This window comes from Panthera onca, chromosome A2, assembly GCF_046562875.1.
Source record: "Panthera onca isolate mPanOnc1 chromosome A2, mPanOnc1 haplotype 2, whole genome shotgun sequence".
Taxonomy (NCBI): domain Eukaryota; kingdom Metazoa; phylum Chordata; class Mammalia; order Carnivora; family Felidae; genus Panthera; species Panthera onca.
Window position 1 is genome coordinate 105,214,743 of NC_138340.1, and position 12,061 is coordinate 105,226,803.

The 12,061-nt window shown below is 37.3% G+C and overlaps 1 long non-coding RNA gene across 4 annotated transcripts in view; it reads right to left on the reverse strand.

The window, feature by feature from the left end:
• Positions 1 to 12,061, reverse strand: part of LOC132679222 (uncharacterized) — a 96,719-nt gene that overhangs the window by 49,270 nt on the left and 35,388 nt on the right. For all 4 annotated transcript variants that reach the window (XR_013553581.2, XR_009610018.2, XR_009610017.3 and 1 more), the window contains one exon: positions 4,031 to 4,198. This is a non-coding gene — a long non-coding RNA (uncharacterized LOC132679222). The remainder of the gene's footprint in view (positions 1 to 4,030; positions 4,199 to 12,061) is intronic.

Sequence of the window (12,061 nt, forward strand, 5' to 3'; positions counted from 1 at the left end):
GAGTAAAAGCACAAGCTGTCCAAGAAAATCAGAACCCAGAAGGCATAGACTCCCTATGGAAATTGCTAACAACAGCGTATGAGGCCTTAAGCCGATCGGACCCTGAGGCAACAAGGGCCTGCTGGCTATGTTATGACATAAAACCCCCCTTCTACGAAGCCATAGGTCTAGCTGCCCCTTTTTCACAGTCAGGAGAAGAGTCGCCAGCAGCTTGCAAGTGGAATCGAAAGGGCCCCGGCCTCACACTGCAAGCAGTCACTGGCAATGGGACTTGTATAGGGAAGGTCCCCTCTAGCCATATCCAGCTCTGTGCCCCGACTAATTACTCTATGGATGAATCTAAATGGATAATTCCAGCTCCTGACAGTTGGTGGATTTGTTCTAAGACAGGGCTCACCCCATGTGTTACCAGAGATGTTTTTAATTTGTCACCTGAATATTGTATCATGGTATTAATAGTTCCAAAGGTTATTTACCACCGAGAAAATGTTGTATATGATCTGTGGACAGAAGGGACAAAAGCAAGAGAGTCAATAAGAACAAAACGTGAACCCTTTACGGCCATTACCTTGGCCACCTTATTTGGCCTCAGTACCATAGGGGCAGGAACAGGGATCTCATCACTAGCCATCCAGCACCGAGGGTTCAATAGCCTAAGGGCAGCCATTGATGAGGATATAGCCAGACTTGAGGACTCAATCTCGCACCTCGAAAAATCTCTGACCTCCCTTTCTGAAGTAGTCCTACAGAACCGAAGGGGGCTAGATCTAGTCTTCCTCCAACAGGGAGGTTTATGTGCAGCCTTAAGAGAAGAATGTTGTTTTTATGCTGACCACACTGGAGTAGTCCGAGAGTCCATGGCTAAAGTTAGAGAAGGCCTGGCCAAACGGAGGCGTGAACAAGAACAACAACAAGGCTGGTTTGAGTCTTGGTTCAATCAGTCCCCATGGCTAGCTACCCTGCTTTTTGCTCTAGCAGGGCCCCTTATACTCCTCCTTCTCCTCCTCACCTTCGGGCCTTATATTATTAATAAACTAGTTGCCTTTATCAAAGACCGAGTTAACATGATCCAACTGATGGTCCTTAGGACCCAATACAAACCTATCATTACTGAAACATTTGAGTCAGACACATAAGATCCAAGATTGGCTCTTAAGGCACCAAAGAAAGGGGGGAATGAGAGACTAAGAGAAAAATTACCAGGTGTACTCACAACTGCAAAGAAAACTCCCCCCCCCCCCCCCCCCCCCCCCCCCGCTGTTCCCAGAACCAGCCAGGGCGTGCCTGGTTGTGGTCTGACCTAAAGGCGGGAACCAATCAAGTTCTGCTGAGTGTTCAAATTTAAATGTCGACCAATAACAGCTCTGTAACCGCAAAAAATCCCTAACTTGTTTGTGCCTGTCTATAAAAGAAGCTGTAAGATCCTTGCTCGGGGCCTCTTAGCATCACCGGCAACGAGTGCGTGGAGGACCCGGTTCGAACCTACAATAAACGACCCTTGCTGCTTGGCTTTGACTCTGGACTCTGGTGGATTGTTTTCGGGGGTCTCTCGAATCGGGGCATATCACTTGAACACTGAGACTGTCTTCCATCTCAGTCTCCAGTGCCAGCAGAACAGGCTGAATAGGCACAGTGAAGCGTCAGCTAAATAACCAATTATAAATTGAAATTTTATTTATTTTAACTTGTTTTTTTATTTTATTTTTTTAAATTTACATCCAAATTAGTTAGCATATAGTGCAACAGTGATTTCAGGAATAGATTCCTTAATGCCCCTTACCCATTTAGCCCATCCCCCCTCCCACAACCCCTCCAGCAACCCTCAGTTTGTTCTCCATATTTATGAGTCTCTTCTGTTTTGTCCCCCTTCCTGTTTTTATATTATTTTTGTTTCCCTTCCCTTATGTTCATCTGTTTTGTCTCTTAAAGTCCTCATATGAGTGAAGTCATATGATTTGTGTCTTTCTCTGACTGACTAATTTCACTTAGCATAATACCCTCCAGTTCCAGTTCCAGCCACGTAGTTGCAAATTGGCAGTTGAATGCAAGAAGAGTTGATGCAGATTATCAGAACACAGAGCAATGCATACTATTCAGAAAAGACTTGAAATGATCAAGAAAATCATTACCTGTGATGATTTACACAATCATATTCTTGTGAAAAGCAAGAATACACAATTAATCTATTCCATTGAAGGGTTTTTGATCAACCAATCTAGCAAAGAAAGTAAGCAAAGAAGGAAATGGACAGTGGTAGACTTATTTTTCTTTTCTTTTTTCCCCTTTGCTGCATTTCTTCTTTCTTCTTTCCCTCCCACTCTTTCTTCATCTTTCCCTCCTTCCCTTCCTCCCTCCTCTCTTCCCTCCTTTTCTGCAAGAAGCAAGTAAAGAAAAAGTAAATCATAGTAAATAAAAAGGTTTCTCCTTAGGAAACAGTTGTTTCAGGCTCAGGATTGAGCATAGAATCAATCTTGGCTGAGGAGCAGGGGGAGGGAAACAGGATTTACCAGGCACTTTCTCGATGGCTGTGACCTCCAGGGCTTACCGTTCTTGTTGATGTTGTTTTTTGACTTGTAGTTTTCTAGTGTTTCCCACTAAATCGATTATTGCCTTTAGAAGTAATTTCATGGCTTTTAGAGTACTATAGCTTTATCTTTCTAACCTTGATGGCGCTGTGAAAGATTGGTCTCATTTCTTGTTAATTCTGATTCTTCTTTGAGGTTATTCTTTCCTTCTCCAAGGGAATCATCAGGTATCGTTTTATTAGTCTTACACATCATGCCACCTCTGGGGAATCTGTGCTGGCTAATTCATCTTTCCTGACAATTGCCAAAATAAATGGTAGCCAGAGCACTTGTTTTATTTCTGTGAACTTATTTTATTTATTGCTCGCCACCTATAACAGCAGTGAGCAGTCATAAAGACCAAATAGACAAGGATTTTCTCTTTTCAATATTATACATAATGGTCAGTTTTAAATCATTTTAGTTGCAAAACATTTTAAAGAATAGTTTAACCCTACATTTTTTATACGACATATTCATTTCTTCTTGTATTTGGCAACAAAAGGTAATGGAAGAAACAACTCACAAGTATCAGAGTCTGGTCCCAGCCCTACATATGACCTCACACAATTTACTTAAGCCCTTCAAGCCTTGGTTTTATAATCTGTAAAATATAAGAAACAACGTCTGAAGTTAGCTGAAGTTTTAAGAGATTGTGTTTCCAGTAAGAAAAAATATCACATGGGGCGCCTGGGTAGCTCAGTCGGTTGAGTGTCCGACTTTGGCTCAGGTCATGATCTCACAGCTTGTGAGTTCGAGCCCAGCGTCGGGCTCTGTGCTGACAGCTCAGAGCCTGGAGCCTGCTTCGGATTCTGTGTCTCTCTCTCTCTCTGCCCCTAACCCACTTGCATCCTGTCTCTGTCTCTCAAAAATACATAAACATTAAAAAAAAAATTTAAAAAAAAAGAAACAATATCACAGAATTATCAAATCTTTAAATACCAACAAGTTAACCTAAGAGTATATTTTACCTTCCATTCATTAAAAGATACCAGGAAGATAATATCTAAATGCCTCAGTTTTTTCAAAGATATGCCTTATTACTAAATACTCCTTTAAATATACATAATTAAGAGTAGACTAACAGATACCAGAATGACAATAGGTTATAAAGTTTGGAACATGGTCCTAGAATAAGTTAGTAATTGGATACTTTTTCATTTTTCCTACAAAATCCAGCTTTTAGAGCCTAAAATATCTACTTTCTGGCCCTTATCAGAAAAAGTTTTCTACCTCTACAATTAAATAAACAAATGAGAGAGAAATGGGGGAGAATACATTATCCCAAAAGGTGTGTAGATTGCTTGGAGCCAAAGGTAACTAGCACCCAGTGGACTCAGGAAAGGGTTCTTATGTTTTTTGTTTTGTTTTAAAACCTCTCCCTTAACTACCTAAAAGAATTTACACAGAAGGCCTACGAGAAAGAGGTATTGCCATAGATAACTTTTTGTATCAGAAAGACTTACCTGCAGGACACGTGGGTGGCTCAGTCCATTGAACTTCTGACCTTGGCTCAGAGGTCATGACCTCAGGGTTCGTGACTTCCACCCCCACATAATGCTCACTGCTGTTAGCACAGAGCCTACTTCAGAGTCTCTGTCCCCCTTTCTCTCTGTCCCTCCCTTGCTTGCGGTCTGCCAAAAATAAATAAATAAATATTAAAAAAAAAAAAGAAGACTTCTTTGCATGACAATCATTTGTTTACCATACATTTGCATTTCTATTTTCCTGTGAATTTTCTTCCTCCCCTTTGAAGCCCCAGATTCCGACCACCCCCTTCTCCTTAGCTAATTGAGGATAATATATAAGCCTCAATTGTCCTGACTATCTATCAGGGAGCCTCTCATGTCTTTGACACTTTTATACTACATATACAAAATTAAATTTTTTCTTCTGTTAATTTGTTTTCTGTCAATCTAATTATCAGACTAGCCAAAGAACCTAAAGGGAAGATGATAAAAGTTTTCTATCAGTACAGGATAAATCTTCCTTACAGAAGAATTCCAAAGAATACATATAAAAGTGTGAGAAAGAGAAAATCACCGTTAGAAAACAACAGTAATAATTTCTGCAAACACGATTCTCTATTGAAGGCAAAATTTTAAGATAAAACAGGATGGTTGCATAGTGTCAAAGTACCCCCCCCCCATGCATATTAATTATTATGGTCTTTTTAACACATACACAAAATTTTTGATACTCCTCCCTCCAGAGAATTGAGTTCAATTCTCCTACTCTTAGTGTGGGCAGGATTTAATGACTCAGTTTAAAGATAGGAAAAGAATATATAAAGGGATAAACAGTGACTTCAGAGTGGAGAAACCTGGTAGATACAATGTCCAACAAGTAATAAGATTAAGTCTACTAGTCATAGTGCATATTGTTATCAGGTGCCTTTGGTAGGATGCATCAATGTCATATTCTCCAAGACCCACAATCTCCAAAATAAATAAATATTTGTGTAATATCAGCTGTGCCCAAACTGAGGAACATTCTACAAAATATCTAACCAGTAATCTTCAAAACTCTCAAGGTCTTAAAAAAAAATAATACTGAGAAAATGCCATAAACTGGTGGAAACTAAGAAATATGCTTCCTTTGAATGATTCTAAGTTATTAGGGCCATTTAAACATGTTTTCTGCAAGGCACCCAGAGTGTATATCAGACATTCGTGGATATCTTAATGCTTATGACCATGGAAGAATTTATTTAATAGCTGACATGAGACTATGTCTTTATAATATTACAGGATTATAAAGGTGTCAGGTTATAATGTGATTCTGAAGAATAGAATGCTGAAGCTAATATATATTAATATATAAGACAATGTAGATATGACCATTCCTTTCTAATGTGACATAAATTATGAGAATTAAGAGAGTGAAAAGAAACACTGAATTGAATTCCACTAAGAAAAAGAGATAGCTATAAAGACTGGAGCATTGTTGTTTTGTTTGTTTTTTATTATTTTCTTTTTTAAGTAATCTCTCCACCCAACATGGGGCTTGTACTTACAACCTCAAGATCAAGAGTCACATGCTCTAACGACTGAGTCAGCCAGGTGCCCCTGGAACTTTGATCCTAATTTTGCTGATTTTTGTTGTTGTTGTTGTTGTTGTTGTTGTTGTTGTTGTTAATATCAATTATAGGGGCACCTGGGTGGGTCAGTCAGTTGAGCATCTGACTTGGGCTCAGGGCATGATTTCGCAGTTCATGAGTTTGAGCCCCGCATTGAGCTCTGCTATCAGTATAGAGCCCTCTTTGGATCCTCTCACCCTCCCTCTCTCTCTCTGCCCCTCCCCTGTTCTCTCTCAAAAATTAACATTTGAAAAAAATAGGTTTAAAAATATCTATTATAAGGAAATGAAAGACAAAATGTGGATAAAATGTTTTACAATAACCTACTGTTACAGGATAATAATTCTTGATAAAGCGAAGACGTGCCTCAATGCTAAAAATCTTGTGAAGTTAAAAAATAAGCCCTTGAAATATACATTTATTTCATTATAATTGCATCTAAGAGTAAAATAATTTTTCCTAACAGCAGAATATGAGGAGCTGCCTCTCTTCTTTCTGTTCCCTCTTAAAGAGAAAGGAGCCCAAACACTACTAAAACATATTCAAATTTTTATTAATCATTTCTTATTGAATTTGAATCATACAAGAACAAAGGATGCCTTATGCTCTGGACAAAGATATTTAAGTATGAATTGTGCACTTACACTTCAACGGAGAAAAGAAGTCTCTGGTTACTAGGGCAAAATATGTTTCTTTTAGGAAATTTACCCCAAAGCCCCCACTCAAAAAGCTATAATGACTATCTGAAGACCACCCCAGAATGCTTGCTTTGTTTACAGAATTTCATGTTCACTAAGAAGTTAACATCGACATTCAACAAGAACTTGGCACCAGGCTAACTTGATCTCCATGAGCACTCCTGACCAGTCAAGCTAATTGCTGCTCCCTCCATACTGTGATCGCCTTAAGAACAGGACACTTGAATACAGGATCCCTCTATTCCAAGAGCCTAGCTCATTTTCTTCCTTTCTTTCTTCCTTCCTTTATTGTTTTGTTTTGTTTTGTTTGTTTGTTTGTTTGTTTTGATAAAAATATTTAAGTTCTATTCTCAACGAATTTCAATCATATAATACATTGTTATCAAATACAGTTGCCATGTTTTACATTAGGTCCTCAGACTTTACTCATCTTAAAGTTGAAAGTTTGTACCCTTTTACCAGCTTCTCCCCATTTTCCTCACTCTTCAACCCCTGGCAACCACTTTTCTACAAACAACCTGATGGAAAAAATGGGCAGAGGATCTGATTAGACATTTTTCCAAAGAAGACATACAAATGTCCAACAGGTACATGAGAAGGTGTTCAACATCACTAATAATCAGAGGAATGCAAATTAAACCCCCAATGAGATTTCACCTCACACATGTTAGAAGAGCTATCATCAAAAATACAAGAGATAACAAGTGTTGGCAAAGATAAGGAAAAAAGGGAACCATTGTGCACTGTTGTTGGGAATGTACATTGGTGCAGCCACCATGGAAAACAGTATGGGGGTTCCTCAAAATATTAAAAAATAGAACTACCATATGATCCAGCAATGAAATTGCTGGACATTTGTCCAGACAAAATGGAAGCATTAGCTTTAAAACATACATGCACCTCCATGTTCACTGCAGCATTATTTACACAAGCCAAAATATGGAAACAACCTAAGTATTCACCAATAAATGAATGGATAAAGAAAATGTGATGTATTTATACAATGTAATATTACTCATCCATAAAAAGAATGAAATCTTGCCATGAACAACAACATAAATGGACCTTGAGGGTATTATGCTAAATGAAATAAGTCAGAGAAAGACAAATAACATATATATCATTTATATGTGGAATTAAAAAAGAAAAGGTCACAAAAACAGAAACAGATTGGTGGTTTGGTTGTCAAGGTGGGGCTGAGGGATGGATGAAATAGGTAAAAGGAGTCAAAAGGTACAAACTTCCAGTTATAAAATAAATAAGTCAGGGGATATAAGGTATGGCATGACAACTACAGTTAATAATACTTGTTGCATATTTGAAAGTTGCTAAGCATGAATCTTAAAAGTCATCATCCCAAGAAAAATAAATTCTGTAGCTATGTATGATGACAGACATTAACTAAACTTAATTACGGTTATCGTTTTGCAATATGTGCAAATATTAAATCATTATGTTGTAGACCTAAAACTAACATGATATTGTATGTCAGTTATGCCTCAATTTAAAAAAGCTTTAAAAAGAACGAAATATGATAATATTGTATAAATTTGCCATTTTTAAATATTTAAGAAAAGGTTCAGAAACATTTATACTTCAAACATAAAAACCTACTTTGATTGCATCAAAATATAAACTAATATATTTATCATCAAGTATTTTAAAATTCTAGTTCAGAATAAGGAAGCAAATTTTGACGCCAGAGTGACCTCGTGTTTTGGTTTTTTGTTGTTGTTGCCTGTTAAAAATCTTTAATTAAAAAAAAAAATCACAACCCTCCTCAAAAAAGGCTAAAAACAGGACAGAGATTGAATTTCATTGTTGACAAAAAAACTGAACAGATTAAGGGACCGCCCAGGTCAAACAGAATGCAGGAAAATGTGGAGAAAGGATGCCCCCAGCTGTATATCCCTGACACTGCTGACAGAATACACTTCTCCAAATAAAAGGTCTCATTTTGAGATAGAAAACCAAAAGTTATTTCTTTACCCTAAGGGAGAAAGGATAAGTAAGTGGGCAAGCCTTCCTATACTTCACTTGGTAGAAGGCAAGGATAAAGTGGGGGGATGGGGAGGACACTGATAAATTATTTTTGAATATTGCTTCTTTTCCTGAATGTTGGTTACTTAGCTGTTCATTTGTGATAATTCACTGATCTGTATATTTATGTTTGGTGCATTTTTCTAATGGTAAGCCTCCATAAAAAATAATTGAAAAGGAGAATCCAAATTGTATTTACTGATTTCTACAGCCCAAAGAGAGAGAATGCACTTTCTATTCCAATTATTATAGTTATGTAACAAATTATTCAAAACAGCTATTTATTTATTGTCTTCAGAGATTCTGTGGATCAGGAATTCAGGCAGAGCATAGCCGGGATGGCTGTTTTCTGCTCCCCATCAGTGAGAAGGCTCCAAATCTAGGGGTGGGAATAATGTTGACATGTTCACTCACATGTCTGGCAGCTGATGCTGGTTCACAACCAGTTAGAAGATACTATAATGGATGTACGAGCTCCACTTAAACGAGGAACAAAACACAAAAAAATAACAAGGAGCATGAAGATATCCATGAAGAAAAATTTAAAGTCCTACTGTGAACATCAATCAATAGAAAATATTACATTTCTGAGTTTAAAAAAATTTTGAAGAATACAAACGTGTTCATTCTCCTTATGTTAACTTGTAATCTTACTGTGATGTCAACTAAAACCAGGACTTTTGTTTTCTGGCAAAGCAAGCTGATTCTAAGGCAAATTGCCTTAGCTGTTCCACAAGTTTTGACTGGATTCAAATCACATCTGCCACCTCATACAACTGGCCCAAGCCACCACCATGTTTCATTGGGGCTACTGAAATAGCCTACCAGGACTGCCTGCTTTCACCCTTGCCCTCCTCTCCCTCATTCCTCAGCTACACATTAATCAAGTTCTCTAAAACAGTGTTTCTTTGATAGTATCAATCATATCCCAACCTTTTATTTCTTACCCACTTAGAATGTAATCCAAAATTCTTAACATGGTCTACAAAGCATCCCAGGACCTGGGTCTTTTTCTGACCACATTTCCTATCAGTATCCTATTTCTTTATACTTCTATTCTTTCTACTGTTTCACTTTTCTCATGTTTCACAAAGCTTTTCAAGCTCCTGCCTATCAGCCTTTGTACTCTGTTCCATCCGCCAGCCATGATCTACCGAATCGTATTCATTCCACTCTCATCTTGAATGTCACCTCTTGGAGAAACTGTCATTGAAACTCCTATAAAAACATAAGTATTTATACTGCTTTATTTTCTTCATATCACAGATTGATTTGTTTTGAGGTTGTTCGTTTTCTCCACTAGGAGGTGCATTTCCACATAAATAGAAACTCTTTCTTAACTATTTAAAATCTGAAGAGCAAGTGCTTAACAAATATTGAAATGAATCAGAGTCAGAATCATGCTGAAAATTAGGATACCATAAGAACAACAATGTAACCCTAAGCTACCATAACACAGATAAAAAGCTCAATCAATGGAACATACAATAAGGACTAGAAATTGATCAAATGTAATGTAATTCAGTATAAAAGAGGAAAAAATTTCATATTAGGAGAAAGGTCATTACATTAGGAGAAAGTCTTACCTTGCAACCTAAACTCCAGATGAATTACGTATTTAAATATAAAAAAAGGAAACCCAGAAATACTAAAACATCCATGGTAGAGTTACAAAAGTCATCTTAGAAATGGGATGAGTTTTATAACTATGGCTTGAAGCCCAGAAACCATTTTTAAATGTTGAAGACTTTGACTACCAAAAACAAAATTGTAATGTTTTTATTTTAAAAATCACTTTATAAAAAACAAAGGAGGGAAAAACATTTGTAACGGGTATCACATGCAAATTGCACTTTTTCAATGTGTGATCAGCTCCTATAAATAAATAAGAAAACAACAAACAACTCAGTAGAAAAATGAGCAAAATATGTGAATAGATATCATATTGAATTAATTCTTAAATGTATGAAAATATGCTCAACAGCACTCAGAGAATATAATTCAGGCGACAATGACATGTTATTTACCTATTTCATTGGCAAGCATTTAAAAAAAAAAAACGATACCACGCCCTGACAGAGAGGATAGGTAAAAGACATCAGGCACTCTCCACCACTGCTATTGGAAGTATAAGTTGGAATACTGTCCATGAAGAATATATTAGTTATCTATTGCCACATAACAAGTGGCTCTAAAACCTAGAGGTTTAAGACATCAATTACCATTTCTTTTCTTTTTTTTTTTTAATTTTTTAATGTTAATTTATTTTTGAGACAGAGAGAGGAAGAGCAGGAGAACATGAGTGGGCAAGGGGAAGAGAGAGACGGAGACACAGAATCTGAAGCAGGCTCCAGGTTTTGAGCTGTCAGTGATGCAGGGCTCGAATCCACAAACTGTGAGATCGTGATCTGAGCCGAAGTCGGATGCTTAACCGACTGAGCCACCCAGGCACCCTGAACATTTATTTTCTTGACAATTTCTCTGGGTCAGAAATTTGAGAGCAGCTCTGGCTGGTTGGGCTAGAGGTTGGGCAGTTCTGGCTCAGAGTCCCTTGTGAGGTTAGTCAGGGCTGAATTATTTTAAGGCTGGATTAGGGCTAGAATGATCCGCTCTTAAAAGTTGTTCACATAGCTACCTAGCAAGTTGGTGCTGGTTGTTAGTGAGAACCCTCAGTTCCTCTATATGTAATACCTGAATGCTCTCATGACATGACAACTGGTTTCTCCTAGAGCCAGAGATCCAAAAAGAAAAAAAAAAAAAAAAAAAAAAGGCAGGGTGGTAACTGCTATGTCTTTTATGTCCTGGACTCTGTAGTCACATATCCTATTGGTCACATAGGTCAGTATTGTTCAATGTGGGAGGGGGCTACGCAGGAGTATATATTTCAAGAGAAAAAGATAACTGGGGATCATTTTGGAAGCTCGCTACCAAAGGGAACAATTTGAAAAATATTTTTAAAATGAAAATTTCACAAAAATTCTGAAACCGAAGTCCCACGTCTAGTTAACCTTCAGATATGCACTCAGATGCATAAAAGAATATATTCATCTCAGCACTGTTAGAAATCATAGAAAATTGAAATAACTTAAATGCTTATCAATAGGGATCTGATTAAATAAGTTGTAATGCATCCATATGACATGATATACATGTACTTTAAAGGAATGGGATGCCTTGGAAAGGATCCACAAGAAGGAAGAGGAAAAGAGAGTGATGACTAGGGGGACAAGAGAGAGAAATTTATTTTTCAATGAGTACTCTTCTTCACCTTTAATATTTTGTAACCAGGTACAAGAATTATTTACTTTGAGAAAGTGGGAAAAAAACATATAACTGTCACAGTTTTTGTAAAACTACTTATTCCCCAAACAAATGTGAATTGGGCTCCACTGAGCCTTCATGGCTTTTTATTTTGTCTTTGTGTGATATATTAATCAATTTGTTATCACCATCATCTTTATTTGGACTTTCAACTCAATTCTTCCCCGAGATTTCAAGCTTGAGTGTACTGATTACCTGGCTTATTTTTTACTCCCCAGGGTTCTTAAGCACAATATTAAACACAGAGAAAGCACTCAATGCATATTTGTTTAAATCAAAGTTTCTGAAACCTCAGCATTACTAATATTTTAGGCTACATGATTCTTTGCTATAAAGGGCTGTCCTGTACACTGTAGGAA